Source organism: Scyliorhinus canicula, chromosome 6, assembly GCF_902713615.1.
Source record: "Scyliorhinus canicula chromosome 6, sScyCan1.1, whole genome shotgun sequence".
NCBI classification, from domain to species: Eukaryota; Metazoa; Chordata; class Chondrichthyes; order Carcharhiniformes; family Scyliorhinidae; genus Scyliorhinus; species Scyliorhinus canicula.
The window spans coordinates 134739701-134763484 of NC_052151.1; the positions used below are offsets into that span (position 1 = coordinate 134739701).

At 51.6% G+C, this 23784-nt stretch overlaps 1 long non-coding RNA gene across 1 annotated transcript; it reads right to left on the reverse strand.

Moving 5' to 3' along the window:
- Positions 1 to 202: 202 nt before the first annotated feature.
- Positions 203 to 20226, reverse strand: LOC119967515. The gene is made up of 4 exons (XR_005461006.1): positions 20028 to 20226; positions 10447 to 10544; positions 2712 to 2878; positions 203 to 431 (listed from the first exon to the last, which is right to left on the reverse strand). It is a non-coding gene; the product is annotated as an uncharacterized LOC119967515 (long non-coding RNA).
- Positions 20227 to 23784: the final 3558 nt, after the last annotated feature.

The window sequence follows — 23784 nt, forward strand, 5'->3', positions numbered from 1 at the left end:
CTCCCGATTCAACAGTGCTGAGTGGCGGAAAACCCATTACATCACTGGCGGGGAGTGGCAGCGAGTTTAAATGCGATTTTGGGCCTCTTGCAGGACTTTCCTGTCGATATCCTACCTAATAGGAATGGGAGCGGAAAACCCCAGCCATGATTTTTATTCCGTTTCGCACTGTCAGGTCAGTTACTTTTATCGTTTCTTCCTGTCAGGATACAAACAATTTTATTTGCTATTTTAGCCATATTCCTTCATTGGTTGGTAACTCATTCCTCACTGGGTTTGTGCAAGGGCCTGGGCGTTGCTTGCAGGGTACATTCTGGTATGGGTGCCATTTCCATTCATATCAACCATCATTTGAATTTGACAGGTGGTTTGACAGCTTGATGAAATTCCTGGCACTGTAAGTAGTTTTGAGGATGGCGCAGAGGTGGGGTCTGCAGATAGATTTCATTAACATGGTCAGCACTTATTGCTCATCACTAAAAATGTCATAACCTAAAAATTATCAAGGCGCATGAATGAACTTGACACCAATTTGACAAAGGATTTCCTGCAGAGCTTGGAGTTCATCCTTTCCAGCATGAATAAGTGGAAAACATCCATTTGCACACTTGTGGATCCAACCGTTATGCAAAATCTGACATATGATGCCACAGCTTCCATCGCAGCACAGGTAGCAGCCATCCAATGTCTGAGTGCTATTGGTATTGGCTGGGGATTGGGCAGGAAGGTGGTGGTGGGAGGTGTGGAGCAAAAAGGGGTCAAGGTATTTAGCCATAAAGATTAATAATCTTTATTATTGTCACATGTAGGCTTACATTATCACTGCAATTAAGTTACTGTGAAACAGTGGTCGCAACACTCAGGTGCATGTTGGAGTACACTGAGGGAGCATTCAGAATGTCCAATTCACCCAACAAGCACACCTTTCGGGGCTTGTGGGAGGAAACCAGAGAACCCGGAGGAAACCCGCAGACATTGGGAGAAAGTGCAGACTCCGCACAGTGACCCAAGCAGGAATCAAACCTGGGACCCTGGCACTGTGAAACAACAGTGCTAACCACTGTGCTACCAGGCCATCCATGGATGTAGCCACCTAAAGGTTTCTATGTTAGGATGGGGGATGAATTTCTGTAGTGTTTAGGAATGGTGAAAATTGTTCCAAATATTCCTCAACCTTGCGCAAAATGGTGCCGATTGCTAAATGAAATAACCACTAATCCTCTGTTGTTGGTTATGAAGTGATATTCTGGCACATACAGTGAGTGAATCACCTGATTGGCAATTCAGGGCAACCTACCCAGAGTGACAATGTATCGTGACTGACTGGAATTGACAGCTGGACTAAGTGCTGTATACAATAGCTACCAACCCAAAAACATGTATTGAAAGATGGTGCACTTTAAAAGATCTGATCAACAGTAGTATACACCAGGTGGATAGGATATGAGCAAATTATAGCTAAATAATGGCCAGAATTATACGCTCCCCACTCCTCCCTCTACCCTGCACCCGGTGGGATTCCCTCCAAGATCCTATCCATCTCGGCCTAGTCACGATTTTATGCCAGGGAGGGCAGGGCCTTGGATGGAAAGTCTGCCCTTTCCCCAATAAAGCCCTTAAGTGGCCAGCTGATGGCCTTTTTCTGTTCAGCCTCAAATTTTAGGCTGGTAGGCAGATGATAGGTTGGGAAGGGAAATCTGAAATTGAACAAATATTCAATCTCGGGTGGAAATTATTAGGGGAGCACCTTACTAAGATTGGGGCCTCCCTCCCCTTTAGGGCCCAGTGATCTCCGGACAATCCTTCCTTCCCCTAACCTATTCCCTGAGACCCTGATTTCCCTCTAGTAACCCCCATGGTCCCCTACCCTTACGTGACCCCTGCCATTTACCTTTCCCTCAGTTAACAGCACAATTCCACGTAGCTAGCTGCAGTGCGTTTCCTGGCCACTGCAGTGCAGTTCCTGGAATCACTAGGTCCTCCTCCTAGTGATAGGCAGAAGTCCCACCTCCTGCCAATCAACACTTGTTAGAGTTAACCATTGGGCTTGCTGGTGTCAGCGGCAATGTGCTTTCTGGAATCTCTTCAAATGTCTGCAAGTTCTAGCCAGTTTGTTTCTTGTTTACTGCTTGCCCATTGTAAGGCTGCATATGAATTTAAGCTCCTTTATTGCATCTCATACTTCAGTACAGATCAATTTATAATAAAACATTCAATATGTTGGACAGGCAAGAGCAGTGACACTGTCTACTTTCAGAAATTAACCAACATGCTGACATTCGGCATGCATGGCATGCTGTTCAGTGGGAAAATATATAAAATGCAGGCAATGCTGACTACCAGATATTTCACATTTTTAATGCATATGTAGGCATCACATTATATAGCTGGTCAGAAGTAAACCATTAACATAACAATTGAGGACGGTATCTCACCACTGTGGTAATTTTGCTGCCAGTTTCAATGCCACAGATATTTTGAGTTGTTACTCAAATTTTTTTTAAAGGCTGAGGGCAGGGAAATGGGACTAAAATAAAAACTCTTAAGAGAACCAACGCAGGCGTGATTGCACAAATAGATCTTTGTACTGAAAACATATTATAAGAGAGATAATTATGCAATTAATTAATTGTGTTTGGAAGCAGTCTGAACTCTTCAGCTCGATTCTTCAGGAGATGGGCACATCAAATCTCAGTGGGCAAAGTGCTCACCTCTCTTATGCGGAGTGCTTTGAAGCTGAATAAATTGGAACTCCCAGCATAGGCAATCACCATCCTTAGCTCCATCCACTCAGCGACAATGGCCTGCTGTGGTCGGGTAAAATTATCACCTCAAATCAAGTGCTGCTGGAGTCTCACTCGTCTAGGGCATGGTATAGCTGGAACCAGAGTTACAGTGAGATTCTGCTTAACTGGCTAGAAAAATATATCAACACCTTTATGTACAATGCCTAAATCACTGAGATACCAAAATAACTTGAGCTTGGGGTACCTTATTGAAGGCATAGGAAATATCTGGAAAATATTAGTTTTATTGATGGTTGTCAATAAGAGGGATATGATTAAATTGGAATCCTAGCACCTCTACAGAAATTTTAATTGTTCTTATCTAACCAGCTGTAAAATTGCCCTTAATCAGAGTAAATTGGTCTGAACAATCAGGTAGTGATATTTATGTGTAATGCACAGGTCGCAGACTCTGGGACTTTGCACATGAATAATCCAGGTTGGCTTAAACTTTGAACAAGATAATAAAATGCATATGTGTGGCAAGAATTTCACCTGGTGATAAATGCAGCTACAAATACAGTTTAAAAGATTTGCCATCTTCGTTTAAATGTGGTTTTTTTCATTGAAACTATTTATACATATTTTCTCTCAGTTAGGTTTAGTGGACAACGTTCTACAAAACTGCATTTACTTCCTCCCCTCTTAATGAAATGATCTAGCACCTAGGGCTTGGAATAATATGAAAATGGCACACTAGGCCTTTCAGTGGTCCTTTAAAATTATGTTTTTGATCTTTAAAACCACAAGCAAAATCCAGCTCTATTCAAAACCTGAAACATAAGATTAGACTAGTTTGAATTGCAATCCTTCAAGTGGCATCCATATCTTGTAATAATGTTTCTGTCAGTTTGCCATGAAGCTTAAAGTTTTTGATTGTCAGAATGGTCCTTTCATGAGATTATAATGTATGTACTTACAAAGCTGTTCAACTGATCTATTTTAAAAAGGTAGCAGGTGGATGTCCATTGAACAACTATTGTTTCCAATATTACATGCTATATTGATTCATATTGGCACGACATGCTGGCAATGCGTGGTCAATTCCAGCCCCACTTGGCCCAGAGTCGCAACACAGGTGAATTAGGATTTTATTAAAAATATCCAAGGTCCTTGATTGATAACTTTAAAGCAAGAACCTTTTATTGCATACAGTATTAGAATTAAACAGACAGAAAATGTAACTATCTAATACTCCTTTCCCAAGCCCCCCTTCCCCCCCCCCCCCCCCCCCCCCCCCCCACTAACTACCGCGACACACATAGCCAAACAAAAAAGAGGGGCAAGGGAAGAAAATATTATAAAAATAAAAGATTAAGAATCCTTGATGCGCAGGGGTGACTCCTAGCCAGTGTCTTTCTAAAGTTCAGCTTTCGTCTTGATACTTCTTCCTTCTAGGCTTGAGATATTTTCTCTCTGGCAAGGCTGTCTACTTTCTGTGCAAATTCTGCATCATTCCAGGTTCATAGCAAAGGATGCACCGGGCAATCACTGCTTTCAGAACAATAAAGCAGTTCTTTCACTTCAGCAAGCAGGAGATAGAGAGCATTCTTTTCGCTCCAAGGTCTAAACACTTCTGCCCAGTTCGCTTAGAAAGTATCATGCATGAATCAATCACTGACTATTGTCAGCAGAACATTGTCCCTGGCCAACTCACCTGTTGCCAGTCAACCAATTGATCTGACTCCCTCCAAACCTGATTCTGAAGACCATTCGTTACTGAGGAGTTTGGCTTCTCCTCTCCAAAAGCAAAACCTGGGAACATAGTATCCTGAAAGCAGGCTGCTTCAAATTTGAGTCTTCTGCTTAAAGGCACATTCCGATAATGGGTCCACGGGCCACATTAACAAAATAACATAAAATCAATGGGATCAAAGGAAATAAACAGAAAGGACTCCTGCAATAAACTACTTGATTTTCAGTTTTGAAAGATGTTTGGATAGGGAACAGGTGGAATTTGCAAGATGTCAGCCTAATGTTTGTTGAAACACTTCTCAAGGGCTCATGACCATTGTGTTGGCATTTATAGCTTGTCAATCAGAGGGGTTGAAAATGAAAGTTGCTCAACCGTGAAGCTCAACTAAACCAGATTTTCAGAGAAAATTAAAGGTGGGAATGTTGGGGTTGACTTCTGTTGAGTCATTTACATATAATTTTTTTGAGTTGCCTGCAGCAATTCCCATTGGTTAATCTACACCACTGTCAAATTATGGGCTGATTTTTCATGCTGATGCCAACAGTGGTGTTTTATGACAAGAAAATGGTGCAACAGCTGGACCAATTCAGCAACTCTAAATGGCTAGCCCCATTGCCACCTGGAATACAACAAGTTGCACGCAAAACGGCGCCGGATTCGCCATGTCCGTGATTGGCGGACATGAGGCTCAAACGCTGCAGCTGCAGTTAAATGATCAATCCCCCACACATCCTGTCCCAGCCACCAAGATGGCTGGAAGGAGAGCAGTGCCACGGTTCAGGAACGATGAGCTGGACATTCACCTGGACGCTGTGATGGGGAGGTGGATGACCCTGTACCCTGGCCCGCGTGGAAGGCAGCCAGGCACCGCCATTCACCATCCCTGGGCGAAGGTGACAGGGGCGGTCAGCGCCGTGGACAAAGTCATCCGGACTGGCAGGAAGAAATTGCATGACTTCCTCAGGGCGGCCAGGGTGAGTAGACAGTGCTGTTCCCCTGGCACTAACCCTGCCCGCCCACAACCCAGCCCTTCCCCCTCAGGTGACCGCTGAACCCCCATTCTGCCCCACATGACAGCACCCATGCTAGCCAGGTGCCATGGCCATTGATGCCATCAACTACCCAGCCCCTGGGCTGCATGTGTCAGAACGTCTAATAGTTTGTTGTTTGTGGTTGCCCCCCCCCTCCACCCCACCACAAGGAGAAGGCTGCGCCCAACCACTGAGAGCGGGAGAAGACCAGACCTGCAGCTTCTCACCGCGCCCGAGCAGAGGGCACTGGAGGTGGTCCGCGGCACGGGGGAAAGGGAGGTCGCCAAGGTGGCGGGCGGTAGTGGGCGAGCAAGTGAGACCCTTGAAACATGTGTGGACAACCCCCACCCCACCCCGCACCCCCCTCAGCCCACGCCCCCCTAGCCCGCTGTCTAATCATACGAGTCGTCTTGTGTCTTACAGGACTTGCCGGAGATTTCATAGAACTTACAGTGCAGGAGGCCATTCGGCCCATCGAGTCTGCACCGGCTCTTGGAAAGAGCACCGTACCCAAGCCCATACCTCCACCCTATCCCCATAACCCAGTAACCCCACCTAACACTAAGGGCAATTTGGACCCTAAGGGCAATTTAGCATGGCCAATCCACCTAACCTGCACATCTTTGGACTGTGGGAGGAAACCGGAGCACCCGGAGGAAACCCACGCACACACGGGGAGAACGTGCAGACTCCACACATACAGTGACCCAAGCCGGGAATCGAACCTGGGACCCTGGAACTGTGAAGCATTTGTCCGAAACACTATGCTACCATGCTGCCCCAGAAGCTAAAGTCCCCTGGGAGTTATTCCACCAACTGCCCAGGTGAGATTCGAATCCAGGTCTACCATCACCCTGGATCTCTGGATTACTAGTTCAGTGACAATACCACTACACCACTGCCTTCTCTAAGATGCGGCCGGTCCATCCGGTGCCCCCCTCCCTCAGCCAGTGCCAGAGCCAGTGCCCCCGCAGATGGCTGAGCACTGAAGGAGAGAGCAGCCCGAACACCAGCCCTCTGCCCGAGACTCAGAACACCCCAGAACTCGGGTAGGAGGAGGATACCCAGAGGGAGGTGTCCCAGTCCCAGAGGAACTTCCCGTCACAGCTGTCTCCAACACCCTCCACCATTTCACAGACTATCACCTCGGTTGGCCACTTTAATGAAGAGGATTCTGGGATACTATCTGGTGCACACCACGCATCGCATCCGGTACAGTAGGTGGAGGTAGGAGCAGCCGAGGGGTCGGAGGGGACTCCTGGAACCAGCTGCCGTCCAGATGGGTCCTAGGCACCTGGAATATCCAGTCCCAGCCACAGTGGAGATGCAGTCAGAGACCCAGGGACTACAGGAGGGGTGACGATGGGTTTCCAGCACCTGCAGGCACAGGTGGAGGAATCCATCCGCGAGCAGGAGTAGGGGGTGGTGCCGGTCATACATGCCATCCAGACATCCGCAATGGAGGCAATAGGGGACGATGGTGTCGGATATGGGTCAGAGTGTGCAAAGCCTGGTGCATTCTGTACAGGCGGGGGCCGAGGCCCAGGAGTGGGCTGCCCTCTCATAGGCAACCATGTGCCAGAGCCACCTGGACATTGCAGCAGCGCTCCTCAGTGTGACCCAGTCACAGCAGGCCACAGCTGAGAGCGTCAGTGGCATTGCCCAGGCGCTGGCCGGCTTGGTGCAGACACTAGGTGGGGTGACCCAGTGCCACAGGGAGGTGTCCCAGTCCCAGAGGAAGGTGTACCAGTCCGAGGGAAGTGTCCCAGTCCCAGAGGAGGTGGCCCACACTCAGAGGGAGGTGGCCCGGACTCTGGCTGATGTGGCACGGTCCCAGATAGAGATGGTCCACTCCCTGTGCTCCATGACCATGAATGTGCAGACCTTGTTCGAGAGCAGAGTGGACCTCCAGGACTGGTAGGTGGTGGTGGGGAGGGAGGGGCGCCTCAGAGGATGGCTATGTTCATACCCCCGGCCCACCGAGTAACCGGGGGCCATCGGGCACCCCGAAGGAGGAGATGGTTCTAGGGCACATGCCGGTGATTTGGGAAGGGGAGGTGCCGGAAGAGCGCAGCACTCCGGACTCACTGCCTCCTGTCCCTCATGCATCTGGGCAGCCACCCGGGACACCCAAGCAGTGGCCGAGCCATCCAGGCCGGGTCGCCCCAGGAAACGTGCACCAACGGGGACCCTTGTCGCAGGGCAAGAGTCACAGCAGCCAAAGGAAAATGTTGGAAATTCTCAGCACATCTGGCAGCATCTGTAGGGAGAGAAAATAGCTAACATTTCAAGTCCAGATGACCCTTTGTCAAAGCTAAAAGACAAAGAAAGTGGGAAATATTTATACTGTGGGGTGAGAGAATGAAAGATGAGTCATAGCCACAGCACTCAAGGGAACAGAGTGTTAATGGCAGTCCCCAGAGAGAACAAAAGGTGTGAAAGGTTAACAGCAGAGAAACTAATATCAGAGGGTAAACTGTGACAGATGTCGATGTAATAATAATAATTTTCACTGTCACAAGAAGGTTTGCAATAACACTGCAATGAAGTTACTTTGAAAAGCCCTTAGTCACCGCATTCTGGCACAGTTTCGGGTACACAGAGAGTTTAGAATGTGTAATTCACCTGACATCACGTGTTTTGGGACTTGTGGGAGGAAACCGGAGCACCCGGAGGGAACCCACACAGACACGTGGAGAACGTGCAGACTCAGCACAGCCAGTGACCCAAGTTGGAATTCGAACCTGGGACCCTAGAGCTGTGAAGCCACAGTGCTAGGGGAAGGGGAAGCAAAGAGAGAGTGATTGTTTAAAGTGGTTGGGGTGCTGATCAAGGAGGCTGCCTCATCTTGGATCGTGTTGAGCATTTTCATTGCTGTTGGTGTGCCACTAAAGACCATTAATGGGTAGGGCCTTCTATTGAGAGTTCTGCTTCTCATTCCTCTGAGCACTGCTTTCTGTCACTGCTGCATCTCCAAGTCATGTTGTAACCTATTACAACAGCAGGCATTCTCCTGATACAACAAATATTCTGACCTTGTCAGGATCCCACATCCCTCTCTTGAAAATCGAAGAAGTTAGCAAAACTTCTCCAGTTACAAAAGTATTTGCATTGACACTAAACCAACAATAGGCAAAAACCACTTCACCTGAAAGTTGGATAGTTAGCCCTTTCAATAATCTTCATGGGGAGAGGTGGTATGTGTTGCAACAGTCCTTACGCTGCTGAATACATAATCAGCTGGGGCGAGGAGATGGCATTAACTCTAACATCCCTATCCCAAATAGCAGATTGTGCATCAAATCAGCTTTAGAGGCTGTTTGACGTTACAATCCGTCAATCTGCACGCTTCCTGCACATGCACACCAGTGCTCTGTCGGTCAAAGTGGGCTGTGTGCACCAGAAGTTACTGGAGACATTCCACTGGTTTTTTTTTTCTAAGTTCGGGGTTTCCATAACATTGGCAAAAACGCTGCTAAGAATTCTAATTCTGCAGCCAATAACTTGTATGGTTATAACAAGTTGCATTTTCGCTTGCAAATCTTTTTTATCCTCAATGCAAAACTTTAACATGTACAAGCTAGTTTGGATTCTTCATTAACATATTGGCTAAGTCAACAGACATGGAACAAAACAATACTGATTCAGAACTAATCCAGCAAACATGCAGGGTCTATTTGATTGTAGTATTTGCTTTAGATAAAACAGTAATGTTCTCTGCCGTGACAGTTATTTAGCAGTAAAAACATTGGGAAAATGTTATATCAGCAGCTCTGTAAAGATACAAAAATGAGATTGCACAGATTTTTCTGCATGATGGAAATTATTTCTAAAGCTGCTAAATTGAACAAAAAATTGTACAGAATCCTAAAAACTGTCAGAACAAAATTAAATCGTTCAAAATTGGAATTAAACAATGAACAATTGGAAATGAATGGAAAATGAAAAACCTTTAGTCTTTTAGGTGGTGTAACAGAGAGTTCAATAATTGTACCAAGGTGAGATTGGCCTTGGTGGTGTCGCAGTGCACAGAAAAACTTTACTTAGATACCGATGAGAACGTTATTGATTTCCCATAATCTAATACTTGTTTCTGTTGCTCAATTTTGCTTTTAAACCTCTACATACAAGGGTCAGATTCCCAAGTGCAAACACTGTAAGGAAGAGAGAGCAGCAAAGTTTAACTGTGGGTAATTTGTGCAGACTTTTTTCCATTATTAATTCTGATTTTTTTAACGGTGTAGCAAGTGCCTAGTTTGACAGGTTATTATCCATTCTTAACTGTAGCTGTGTGGATTGGAATGGCTGCTGCTATGTTTCCAATGGTGACCACAGCAGATAGTGGTGTTATCGTCAAAGGGAGTTGATTAAATTTCTTTTGATGTCTTCAACATTATTCTAAGGGGCAATTTAGCATAGCCAATCCACCTAACCTGCACATCTTTGGACTGTGGGAAGAAACCCGAGCACTTGGAGGAAACCCACACAGACACAGGGAGAAAGTGCAAATCAACAGTCACCCGAGGTTGAAATTGAATCCGCTTCCTGGTGCTGAGGCAGCAGTGCTAACCACTATGCTGCTGAAAATAAGTGTTGGGGCACACAGTGGCTAATGGCCAATGTGCCTCAGTCAACATAAGGTGAGTAAGATCAAGGAAAATTGACAATGCCTTCTGCACCTTTGTGCTCTGAGTGAACTCTGTGTCACCAAGACCTTCTTTCAACATGAGAAGGCACCATCTTCCCAGAGTTCTCCTCATCGCATATACCACAATGCAGATTGTGGTACTGGGCATTCTTGTCAGCAGCAGCGAGAAGTGACTATGAAAATTACACAGATCCAAATGCGACAGCCTGCCACATATCAACATCCTTTGCACAAGCAATGATATCATGCCTGCACTCCACAGCCGCTAGAATGAATGCTACCTACCAAAGATTTATGAGGAAGTGCTGATGATGTTATAAATGAAGTTTGAGGAAGCACAATCACCCATGAAGCAGCAGGAGCATAATTTATAAAGATGGACTCTGAAACAAGAAATGGTTCAAAATCGACTCAGCTAAGATATCTCATGAAAAAAAAATATCGAAGCACCTTCCTGACACACAACAGAAACCTAAGCACTAACATTGTACAACATGAAAGTAGCCAAAGAAAAACATGCAAAATGACAGGGTGAAACCGTACAAACACACACTTGATCAACTTATGGCAAAAAAATCTACTTGTGACGATTGAAATCTACAGGCTATGTACAAAGGGATCAATACGGCGTTTGGCCTTGCCATTGCCAAAGTTGCTGCCTTGAAGTCAGTGTATAGTAAAGTACTCTCGACAGAACATGTCCTGCTGCGCCAAGCACCACTGTGATCTGTACTCACGGACATCTCTCAGTCCATACTTGATGCTCACCCTTAACTTCCTGTCGTGGAGGAGTTAGATGAAGAACCTTCATCACTTGAACTTAAGAAGACCATGTACCACCTAGCGAACAGAAAGGCAAGGGCCAGCTGTTTCCTGAACATTAAGGACACAGTGGACAACGTAATCTTGTCAGAGTTACAGCTGCAGAGCTTTTGGAGCCAACTGTGTCTCATCCACCAAGTGTTCCTGGAGTCGGGGCAGCACGGTGGCGCAGTGGTTAGCACTGCTGCTCACGGAGCCGAGGTCCCAGGTTCAATCCCGGCTCTGGGTCACTGTCCGTGTGGAGATGGCACATTCTCCCAATGTTTGCGTGGGTTTCACCCCCACAACCCAAAAATGTGCAGGCTAGGCGGATTAACCATGCTAAAATTGCCCCTTAATTGCAAAAATGAATTGGGTACTCTAAATTTTTTAAGTGTTCCTGGAGTCGTGGGTGGAGTTGGAGCAGTGCATAGCAGGAGGCCATAAAGGGGATAAAATGCTGAGGACAGTCCTCGTCAACCAGAGGCCGTTTAGATGAAGATCATTCCTACAACCCAGAGTAGATAAGCCTTGCCTCGATTACCTCCAAATTTCAGAGAGACGATGACATTCTCTGAGATCATTGTGTATATCTCAATTGGTTGTCATGGGCCTGTGTGTCATATTGCAGGATGACGTAAGTCCTTTGACTCAGAGGTAATTAAGGCCTCTGACTCAGAGATAATCCATTCATCTCTTGCACCCATGTGTTCTTTCTCAGAGATTCACAGATGTTTACAGCACAGAAGTCCATTTGGACCATGTTCACGCTGATCAACAAAGATCTGACTAAACAAATCCCATTTTCCAGCACTTGGCCCTTAGTCCTGGAGGTTCTGGCAGCGCAAGCAAATATCTAAATACTTCTTAAATGTTACTATAGTTTCTGACTCAAGCACCCTTTTAGGCAGTGAGTTCCAGACTACCACCACCCTCTGGGTGAAAATGTTCTCAACCCCTCTCTTAACCTTCTGCTTCTTACTTTAAATCTATGTCTCCTGTTATTGACCCCCTTACTAATGGAAAAATTGCCTTTCTTTTCACCCTATCTGTGCCCCTCATAATCTTATACACCTCCAACTGGTCCCCCCTCAAACTTTGCTTCTCAAAGGAAAACAGCCCTAGCCTGTGCAGTCTTTCTCATAGCTCACACCTCCAGCCCAGGCACATCCTGGTAAATCTCCTCTGTATCCTCTCCACTGCGATCACACCCTATAATGTGGTGACCAGAACTGCACGCAATACCCCAGTTGTGGCCTAACCAGCATTTTATACCTCCCTGCTCTTGTATTACATGCCTCAGTTAATAGATGTAGGTATCTCATATTACTTCTTCACCACCTTAGCTACCTATCCTGCCACCTTCAGGGATCTGTGGGCATACACTGCAAGGTCCCCTAATTGTAAGTACTTTCCAGGGTCCTACCATTCATAGTGTAACCCTTTGCTTTGTTAGCCCTTTCCAAGTGCATTAACTCACTTTTCTGGCTGGAATTCTATTTCCCACTGCTCTGGCCACCTGACCAGTCTACAATAAAAAAATTATTATAAATTAGTATATAAACATTATTATTACATTTGTTAAACATGACCTACCCTTCGCTAATCCATGCTGACTATCTCTGGTTAATCTGTATCTATCCAAATGCAGATTTTTCTGTCCCTCAGAATTTTTTCGAGTAACTTTTCCACCACTGAGATGAGTGTGACTGGCCTGTAGTTTCCTGGTTTATTCCTTCCTCCTTTTCAATCATGGGGCAATATTAGCAGTCTGGCACCTTACCTGTGACCAGAGAGGATTTGAAAATTATGACCAGTGGTCCTGATATCTCCTCCCTTATCTGCCTCAATAACTTGGGATACATCGAATTAAGGCCTGCCTATTAATTCATCTTTAAGACCACTAAACCTGTTAGTTCCTTCTCTCTCTCTGTTAATTTCCTCTAATATTAGTCCTCCACCCTGATGACTACGCTTGCGTCCTCCTTTTCCATTGTGAAGACCGACGCAACGTATTCTTTTAGGACTATACCCACACACATTATATGGTTACTTATATGGGGCGGGATTCTCCGACCCCACGCAGGGTCGGAGAATCGGCCGGCAGCAGCGTTATTCCCGCTCCCGCAGGGTTTTTAAATCTCCCACCGGCCAAAAACCGGCGTTGTGCAAATCCCGCCGGCAGCCTCTGAAAACAGCTGGCGCCGGCGGGATTTCATTTTTTTTTTAGTGTCCACAAATCTCCGGCCCGGATGGGCCGAAGTCCCGCCGACGTGGCCATGGGTCACGTCGGCGAAAATCAAAGTTGCTTTAAAACGGCGTCAACCATTGATGATGGTTGACGCCGTTCAGTGACGGGGGGCGAATGCGCGTGGGGTGGGTAGCGGCATTGGAGCGCGGTAGAGGAGGCATTGGAGCGCGGTGGGGGGCACGGTAGAGGAGGCATTGGAGCGCGGTGGGGGGGCGCGTTAGAGGAGGCATTGGAGCGCGGTGGGGAGATAGGGGATGGGGAGGAGGTAGGGGGGAGAGAGGGGTGGGGAGGTAGGGGGGATGGGGTAGGGTGGGGGGGGGGTAGTGGGTTGGGGGTGTTGGGAATAGAGAGATCAATCACTTACCTCGAGTGCCGGTAGATTGGGGGGGGAGGTGTTTGTTAAGAGAGAGAGATCAATCAATTACTTTAGTGCTGGTAGGTTGGGTGGATGGATGGGGGGGGTGGTGGGTTGCGGGATGGGGGGGTGGGTTGCGGGATGGGGGGGTGGGTTGCGGGATGGGGGGGTTTGCGGCATCGGGGGGGGGGTTGCGGCATCGGGGGGAGGTTGCGGCATCGGGGGGATGGGTTGCGGCATCGGGGGGGTGGGTTGCAGCATCGGGGGGGTGGGCTGCGGCATCGGGGGGGCGGGTTTGCGGCATCGGGGGGGGTTGCGGCATCGGGGGGGGTGGGTTGCGGCATCGGGGGGGGGTGGGTTGCGGCATCAGGGGGGTGGGTTGCGGCATCGGGGGGGTGGGTTGGGGCATCGGGGGGGTGGGTTGCGGCATCGGGGGGGGGTGGGTTGCGGCATCGGGGGGGGTTTGGGGGCAGCGGCGTGCAGAGAGGGGGGGGCGACGGATGCCCGGGGCCAACGCACCGTCGCCCCCCCCTCTGTACGCCGCTGCCCCCTACCCCAACCACCCCCCCTCACCACCCCTACCTCCCTCCAACGCCCCTACCCCCCCCCACCACCCCTACCCCCCTCCCCAACCCCCCTCCCCACCACCCCTACCCCCCTCCAACGCCGCCCCCCCATCTCTCGCAACGCCGCAACCCCCCACCCTCATCGCCGGGTCCCCCCCCCTCAACGCCGGTACCCACACACCCCCCTCTCTCCTCCTCTCCCCCTTCCTTCCTCCCCCCCTCTTTCCTCGTCCCCCCTTCCTTCCTCCTCCCCCCCTTCCTTCCTCCGTTAGTGGGGGGGGGGGGTGTGCGGCGTTGGAGTGGGGTAGGGGTGGTGAAGGGGGTAGGGGTGGTGAGGGGAGGGGGTTAGGGGAGGGGGTTGGGGTAGGGGCAGTGGCGTGCAGAGGGGGGACGACGGTGCGTTGGCCCCGGGCATCCGTCGCCCCCCCCCTCTCTGCACGCCGCTGCCCCTACCCCAACCCCCCCTTCACCACCCCTACCCCCCTCCAACGCCGCACCCCCCCACCCCCCACTAACGCCGCACCCCCCCCCCCCCACTAATGAGGAAGGAAGGGGGGGAGGAGGAAGGAAGGGGGGAGGAGGAAGGAAGGGGGGAGGAGGAAGGAGGGGGGGGGGTACAGGCCTTCAGAGGGAGGGGGGGTGTGGGTACCGGCCTTCAGAGGGAGGGAGGGGGACGGGGTGTGGGTACCGGCGTTGGGGGGGGGGACCCGGCGTTGAGGGGGGGGGACCCGGCATTGAGAGGGGGGGGGGTTGCGGCGTTGCGAGAGATGGGGGGGCGGCGTTGGAGGGAGGTAGGGGGGGCGGCGTTGGAGGGGGGTAGGGGAGGCGGCGTTGGAGGGGGGTAGGGGAGGCGGCGTTGGAGGGGGGTAGGGGAGGCGGCGTTGGAGGGGGGTAGGGGAGGCGGCGTTGGAGGGGGGTAGGGGCGTTGGAGGGAGGTAGGGGTGGTTGGGGTAGGGGGCAGCGGCGTACAGAGGGGGGGGCGACGGTGTGTTGGCCCCGGGCATCCGTCGCCCCCCCCCTCTCTGCACGCCGCTGCCCCCAACCGCCCTCCCCCCCCGATGCCGCAACCCCCCCCCCCCCGGTGCCGGGTCGCTCTTCTCCCCCCCCCCCCCAATGCCGGGTCGCTCTTATTCCCCCCCCCCAATGTCGGGTCGCTCTTCTCCCCCCCCCCCAATGCCGGGTCGCTCTTCTCCCCCCCCCCCCACCAATGCCGGGTCGCTCTTCTCCCCCCCAATGCCGGGTTGCTCTTCTCCCCCCCAATGCCGGGTCGCTCTTCTCCCCCTCCCAATGCCGGGTCGCTCTTCTCCCCCCCCCCCCCCCCAATGCCGGGTCGCTCTTCTCCCCCCCAATGCCGGGTCGCTCTTCTCCCCCCCAATGCCGGGTCGCTCTTCTCCCCCCCCCCCCATATGCCGGGTCGCTCTTCTCCCCCCACCCCACTGGGTCTCTCTCTCTCCCCACCACACAAACGCCGGGACTCGCCACTTCCGCAGCTGGAGAAACCGACGCCTATCGTGTCAGTCCGCTGCTGGCCCTTCCGGGAACGGAGATTGCCAGCTTAAAAGAAGGCCCGGACGCCGGAGTCATGCACACCGCTTTTTCCCGCCGGAAATGGGCGTCACGTCGGTCCGCGGAGAATTTCGCCCCTGGTCTCTAATTGACCCTATTCTTTCCCGTTATTCTCTTGCTCTTTATATGTTTCACTTACCTCGAGTGCCGGTAGATTGGGGGGCGAGGTGTTTGTTAAGAGAGAGAGATCAATCAATTACTTTAGTGCTGGTAGATTGGGGGGGATGGATGGGGGGGGGGGGTGGGTTGCGGGATGGGGGTGGGTTGCGGGATGGGGGGGTTTGCGGGATGGGGGGGGTTTGCGGCATCGGGGGGGGTTGCGGCATCGGGGGGGGGTGGGTTGCGGCATCGGGGGGGTGGGTTGCGGCATCAGGGTGGGGTTTGCGGCATCGGGGGGGGTTGCGGCATCGGGGGGGTGGGTTGCCGCATCGGGGGGGGGGGGGGGTTTGGGGGCAGCGGCGTGCAGAGAGGGGGGGGGGGGCGACGGATGCCCGGGGCCAACGCACCGTCGCCCCCCCCTCTGTACGCCGCTGCCCCCTACCCCAACCACCCCCCTCCCCACCACCCCTACCCCCCTCCCCACCACCCCTACCCCCCTCCAACGCCACCCCCCCATCTCTCGCAACGCCGCAACCCCCCACCCTCATCGCCGGGTCCCCCCCCCTCAACGCCGGTACCCACACACCCCCCTCTCTCCTCCTCCCAACCTTCCTTCCTCCCCCCCCCTCCTTCCTCCCCCCCTTCCTGCCTCCGTTAGTGGGGGGGGGGGGGTGTGCAGCGTTGGAGTGGGGTAGGGGTGGTGAAGGGGGTAGGGGTGGTGAGGGGAGGGGGTTGGGGTAGGGGCAGTGGCGTGCAGAGGGGGGACGACGGTGCGTTGGCCCCGGGCATCCGTCGCCCCCCCTCTCTGCACGCCGCTGCCCCTACCCCAACCCCCCCCCTTCACCACCCCTACCCTCCTCCAACGCCGCACCCCCACTAATGAGGAAGGAAGGGGGGGAGGAGGAAGGAAGGGGGGAGGAGGAAGGAAGGGGGGAGGAGGAAGGAGGGGGGGGGGTGTGGGTACAGGCCTTCAGAGGGATGGGGGGTGTGGGTACCGGCCTTCAGAGGGAGGGAGGGGGACGGGGTGTGGGTACCGGCGTTGAGGGGGGGGGACCCGGCATTGAGAGGGGGGGGGTTGCGGCGATGCGAGAGATGGGGGGGGCGGCGTTGGAGGGGGGTAGGGGGGGCGGCGTTGGAGGGGGGGTAGGGGAGGCGGCGTTGGAGGGGGGTAGGGGAGGCGGCGTTGGAGGGGGTAGGGGAGGCGGCGTTGGAGGGGGGTAGGGGCGTTGGAGGGAGGTAGGGGTGGTGAGGGGGGGTGGTTGGGGTAGGGGGCAGCGGCGTACAGAGGGGGGGGCAACGGTGTGTTGGCCCCGGGCATCCGTCGCCCCCCCCCCTCTCTGCACGCCGCTGCCCCCAACCCCCCCCCCCCCCACCCGGTGCCGGGTCGCTCTTCTCCCCCCCCCCCAATGCCGGGTCGCTCTTCTCCTCCCCCCCCCCCCCCCAATGCCGGGTCACTCTTCTCCCCCCCCCCCCCCCAATGCCGGGTCGCTCTTCTCCCCCCCAATGCCGGGTTGCTCTTCTCCCCCCCAATGCCGGGTCGCTCTTCTCCCCCCCCCCCCCCCCCATATGCCGGGTCGCTCTTCTCCCCCCACCCCACTGGGTCTCTCTCTCTCCCCACCACACAAACGCCGGGACTCGCCACTTCCGCAGCTGGAGAAACCGACGCCTATCGTGTCAGTCCGCTGCTGGCCCTTCCGGGAACGGAGATTGCCAGCTTAAAAGAAGGCCCGGACGCCGGAGTCATCCACACCGCTTTTTCCCGCCGGAAATGGGCGTCACGTCAGTCCGCGGAGAATTTCGCCCCTGGTCTCTAATTGACCCTATTCTTTCCCGTTATTCTCTTGCTCTTTATATGTTTCACTTACCTCGAGTGCCGGTAGATTGGGGGGCGAGGTGTTTGTTAAGAGAGAGAGATCAATCAATTACTTTAGTGCTGGTAGATTGGGGGGGATGGATGGGGGGGGGGGGGCGGGGGTGGGTTGCGGGATGGGGGTGGGTTGCGGGATGGGGGGGGGTTGCGGCATCGGGGGGGGTGGGTTGCGGCATCGGGGGGGGGGGGTTGCGGCATCGGGGGGGGGGTTGCGGCATCGGGGGGGGGTTTGCGGCATCGGGGGGGGTTGCGGCATCGGGGGGGTGTGTTGCCGCATCGGGGGGGGGGGGGTTTGGGGGCAGCGGCGTGCAGAGAGGGGGGGGCGACGGATGCCCGGGGCCAACGCACCGTCGCCCCCCCCTCTGTACGCCGCTGCCCCCTACCCCCCTCCCCACCACCCCTACCCCCCTCCAACGCCGCCCCCCCATCTCACGCAACGCCGCAACCCCCCACCCTCATCACCGGGTCCCCCCCCCTCAATGCCGGTACCCACACACCCCCCTCTCTCCTCCTCCCCCCCTTCCTTCCTCCCCCTCCCTCCCTCCTCCCCCCCTTCCTGCCTCCGTTAGTGGGGGGGGGGGGGGTGTGCAGCGTTGGAGTGGGGTAGGGGTGGTGAAGGAGGTAGGGGTGGTGAGGGGAGGGGGTTGGGGTAGGGGCAGTGGCGTGCAGAGGGGGGACGACGGTGCGTTGGCCCCGGGCATCCGTCGCCCCCCCTCTCTGCACGCCGCTGCCCCTACCCCAACCCCCCCTTCACCACCCCTACCCCCCTCCAACGCTGCACCCCCCCACCCCCCACTAACGCCGCACCCCCCCCCCCACTAATGAGGAAGGAAGGGGGGGAGGAGAAAGGAAGGGGGGAGGAGGAAGGAGGGGGGGGGGTGTAGGTACTGGCCTTCAGAGGGAGGGGGGGTGTGGGTACCGGCCTTCAGAGGGAGGGAGACGGGGTGTGGGTACCGGCGTTGAGGGGGGGGAACCCGGCGTTGAGAGGGGGGGGACCCGGCGTTGAGAGGGGGGGGGTTGCGGCGTTGCGAGAGATGGGGGGGCGGCGTTGGAGGGGAGGGCGGCGTTGGAGGGGGGTAGGGGGGGGGCGGCGTTGGAGGGGGGTAGGGGGGGGCGGCGTTGGAGGGGGGTAGGGGCGTTGGAGGGAGGTAGGGGTGGTGAGGGGGGGGGGTGGTTGGGGTAGGGGGCAGCGTCGTACAGAGGGGGGGGGGGCGACGGTGCGTTGGCCCCGGGCATCCGTCGCCCCCCCTCTCTGCACGCCGCTGCCCCCAACTGCCCCCCCCCCCGATGCCGCAACCCCCCCCCCCCCCCCCCGATGCCGGGTCGCTCTTCTCCCCCCCCCCCAATGCCGGGTCGCTCTTCTCCCCCCCCCCCCCAATGCCGGGTCGCTCTTCTCCCCCCCAATGCCGGGTCGCTCTTCTCCCCCCCCCCCCCCCCCCCCCCCCCAATGCCGGGTCGCTCTTCTCCCCCCCACACCACTGGGTCTCTCTCTCTCCCCACCACACAAACGCCGGGACTCGCCACTTCCGCAGCTGGAGAAACCGACGCCTATCGCGTCAGTCCGCTGCTGGCCCTTCCGGGAACGGAGATTGCCAGCTTAAAAGAAGGCCCGGACGCCGGAGTCATGCACACCGCTTTTTCCCGCCGGAAATGGGCGTCACGTCGGTCCGCGGAGAATTTCGCCCCTGGTCTCTAATTGACCCTATTCTTTCCCGTTATTCTCTTGCTCTTTATATGTTTCAAAAATGAAGGCATTGATATGTGCGGATGAGGTAGAAGCAGACTGCGGAGTACAATACCCCCATCACCTGAAATAATCCGTCTGCCCATCCTTTGGTGTCCAAGACCTACAGCTTCCTGGCATTCTATAGGGTTCCTGCATAGATATAGGTGTATTCTCTTTGGCTGCTGCTATTTGAGGTGTTGCTGTCAGAGGGGCTGAGGAGAAAAGTAGACTGGCATTCCTTCTCACTCTGTGCTTAATGTTACTTCCCAGACTACAGGAGGAGGAGTGGCATGTCCAGGTGAATCGCTCATCTCTTACCTGACCATTGCTGCACAGAACTCTTGGCTAGAGTGATGATATCTGGGTCCGTTTGCATACTTAGCAGCCACTTGGTAGTCCTGCTGAATCTGGCTATCCATGAAGGTTGCCAAATTCTCCATGAAGGGAGCTATACACTTGCACATTTCAGACATGGCAGAACTCAATGGATGGAGCCCTATACGGTATCACATAGCTGCATATAACCTCTCTGAGATTTACCAGATTTTCCCCAGTGTTGCTGCATCTCAGGTGGTTTTGTATGGCCGTGACCAGAAGGTCGTCATCCGCCTGGAACTCAGTATGGACCTTACCTTCAACAGCCCTCTGACTGGCTGGTCCCTCAGCTTTGGCAGCTTCCATCAGTTGCTCCAGCATGTAGGTGATGTGCTCTCTGGATTGTGACCCTGATTCTAGATGTGATTCTATATTAACCATCTGTATCTGTGCTGGTGCAGCGTTTATCGAAAAGACTCTTTCTCAGAGGTGGACTGCAGAGTCTCAGACAATGAAGCAAACCTTCTCTCTGAAATGCAAAAATCTGTATCTGAATAAAAAATTAGCTTCACCTTTTTCAGAATCTCAATTTTGATCCCTCTCTGCCGAGCAAGCTGAATGCCTCATTATTTTCTTCATTCTGTAATCCTACTTCACCACCCATGATTACTCAGCCACCCTTTCAGGTACCTGTGACTGGATGATTAAATTCCGCTCTTTGAGTCAATAATAGCTGCATCATTTTATGACGTTCTGTATATTCACTGCATAGCAATTATCAGAGTAATGGTTTCTCCTTTCCCCAACCTTATCATGTTCAATTTTTCTGACTTGGAAGTAGGGGCTACATTTGACTCTAGGTTACTGAATCGCACATATATGATCATTCTTGCTTCATGGGTTCCTCTCCGGCATCTCAGTTTATAAGGTTGTTTTTTTTTACTAATATTCCAACTAGAGACATTCTAACGAGAGGAAAATTTAACAACAGGGACTGACACAGACAAGTGTTGAACTGCAAGGTGTAGCCTAATTCTAGGTTTTGGGCTGCAGTCATCACAAACCATTTAGTTTCTCAGCGAAAAACAAAATATATCAATAAACTTAGTAAATTAGATCACTGTATGCATATTAAAAATGCAGGCAATTGTTTCGAAAAACATTATTGCTGTCATTTTGTAAGAAATTCATCCAGTTCAGAATTGTGAGTACTGTTCAATACTAAATTGTCATATCAGTAACTACAGTATTAGAAACACTCTATGATTTCATCGTTATTGGTGTCACAAATTATGTGAGTAAATTGGAGTGGTGTATTTGAAGTAAAGTTCTTAGCAGTAATGCCTTGCAATAGAGATTGAGTATCAGTTTTTAGCCAACTGGAAATAATGTGATAATTTTAGGGTCAGCCACTGACTCCAGTACTTCAGTAAATACTGAAGATGTTACAGGTGAATAATGGAATGGCTTGTAAATTGAAAGATGCCTCTTGTTAGGCTGCAATCATTGCCCATCCCAAGATGGCGAAGGGCCAGCTCCCTAATTTTAGGGAAGATTAAAATTTCTCATTGTGGCCACCCCTCGCCGCCGGTAAACCCGGTGCAACGGAGAATCCTGCCGATGGAGAATCCAATCGATCTTTTTTTCTGTACCATAAATGTTATTGATATAGTTATTTAAACATATATAATTAAAAGTGTTGGTTAGGTTTCTCAGCGTCTTTCTATTGATTTAATTTCAGCAAATCAGCATGTTTTAAGTTAGTTATTGCAACCAAATAGAAAAATAATAAATTAATCAGAGAAAAAAAACGGGGTGGATTCTCCGCTGGTGGGATTCCCCCTTTTGCCAGCGCCCTGGGATTTCCCCGACGGCGTGGGGCTGCCCTACAATGGGAGACTCCATTGACCGGCCGGCGTAACAGAGAATCCCGCCGGCAGATCAAGGCTGAAAAGTGGCGTGGCGGGCCGGAGAATCCAGCCGTTGGAGTTACACTGAAGATTAATGTACCGAGGTTCATGGCTATACTTACTCTAATTTCAGAATATCTGCACATCGACGTTTACTCTTGAACATATCCCATTGGTTTAGACTGTTCCAAGCCAGTTTATAACTAGAAATCATATTAGCAAGCCATTTTAAATGTGTTTTTAAGCACCTGATGCTTGCAATGATATTGATTTAGCCTGGAGCGGGCTTTTCACAGACAAGGAGCGGTAACTGCAAAAAACACTTGCTGATCGAGAATACAGTTCTCAGCCAATTTAACTCCTCGGTTTAATTTGATTCATGACTGTTAGGAATGGGGAACCTGTCCCATTTTTAACACACCATTTCCATTGGGTCCCTAGAAACCTTCTTAAGATGAAAATGCACCTCTTTTGGGAGTTGCTTTGTGAGATTGCTTCAAAAGTTCATGCAGCAATGAATTTTCTTGCATCAATATGCTGGAAGCAAACATCCAGATTTTCAGGGGTCCCCAGAGATAATGGCCAAACAAGTAACAAGGAAAGACATTTACTTTTCAACTAATGCAAAGACAATTCCAAAGTACATCAGGCATTGACAAAGATTCCAATGATTATTACCACCAGCAGCAACACTACTAGAACTTCAGTGTAAGAAATGTTTAATGGTCTCGCAGCAGCCGCAAGAGTGAACTGAGCTCTTAATTTCTCTGGCAAAAATACCTGGCAGTAGACATTCTCCCACTCCGAAGTTTCTGTCCAGCATTATATCCTTCACCACCAACCACATAAGTAAACAATATCACAGTCCAAATATGCCCTTAATCTTGTTTCTTGCTTTCACTGTGGCCAACAACATGGTTCTGTTCTCATGTGGTACCAACTTCAAAAGAAGAAAATCTTCAGATGATTTTTTTCCTGACTTTACACTCTAGCCACTTGTTTTCCATTTATTCCTCTCCGCTGTGGTTAGATTTTGCTTCTGCTTCTTCTCAGCATATACACAATGAATAGAGGAGAAACTCATTCACTGCCACCATTCCTAGAGCACATCACAAGGGAGTTGAGTAAGATCCAATCTGAACTTGAGCAGTAAGTTTTCAGGATGAGTGGTCACTTGAGAGCAGTTGGGCATGGAAGTTTTGAGGCGTATCTATCTGAACAGCGTTGTGTTCTGTGATCTTATCTAGCAATGAATCTACAGAATTGCTGGTGACTTGGCCAGATCTCGGATTTATTAATGCACACATGGTAAGGTAACAATCAGAGACAGACCAAGTTATCACAGAGTTGCAGTAGACTCTCCTGGAACTACCCTTATGTGTGACTGTCTTCATGTACACTTTACAACCTTCTGCTGGTAGCCAGATGTCACCTGAGTTATATCTGACGCCACCTGCTGGTGGGAGGTTGCACTGCTGAGTACATTAAATATTATCTGCAAGCATATCACCACAAACAGGACCCTGATGTTGACTTGGATTGCTTTGTGAACTTCACGAAAACACATAACCAGCCAACTTAACAACCTCAAGTTGTCACTTGCTACTGCCTACCCTGTGAATGACTACCTAACTCTTTCTTGTCAGTTCTAGTCAGCTGCCAAAGCTTCCAAAAGAATAACATTCTGAGGAGAGTAACTATTTTGAGGAGGTGCCATGCCCTACACCCTTCCCAGGAACAAGCACAGAGATTGGCACCTTGGGACAAAAGAGAGACCTTGCAAGAGTCTGCATATCGTGACATGCCCAGCAGGACTGAGCAGAAGGACAACATAGTAATCCTACAGGCTGTTGGTGTTGGGAGATTCAGTGATGGGATGCCATTGAATGTTAATGGGAGATGGTTAGATTCTCTCTGGTTGGGGGTAGTCATTGCTTGGTTCTGTGTGACCACACCTGGAACACTGTATCCAATTTTGGTCTCCTTATTTGAGGAAGTATATACTTTCATTGGAAAGTGAAAGTTCACCAAATTGGATCCAGAGTTGAGATGATTGTCCTATGAGGAGAGGCTGAGTAAAATGTGTCTGATTAATGGAGTTCAGAAGAATGAGAGGTGATCTCATCAAAACATTCAAAATTATAAAGGGACTTCACAGGCTAAA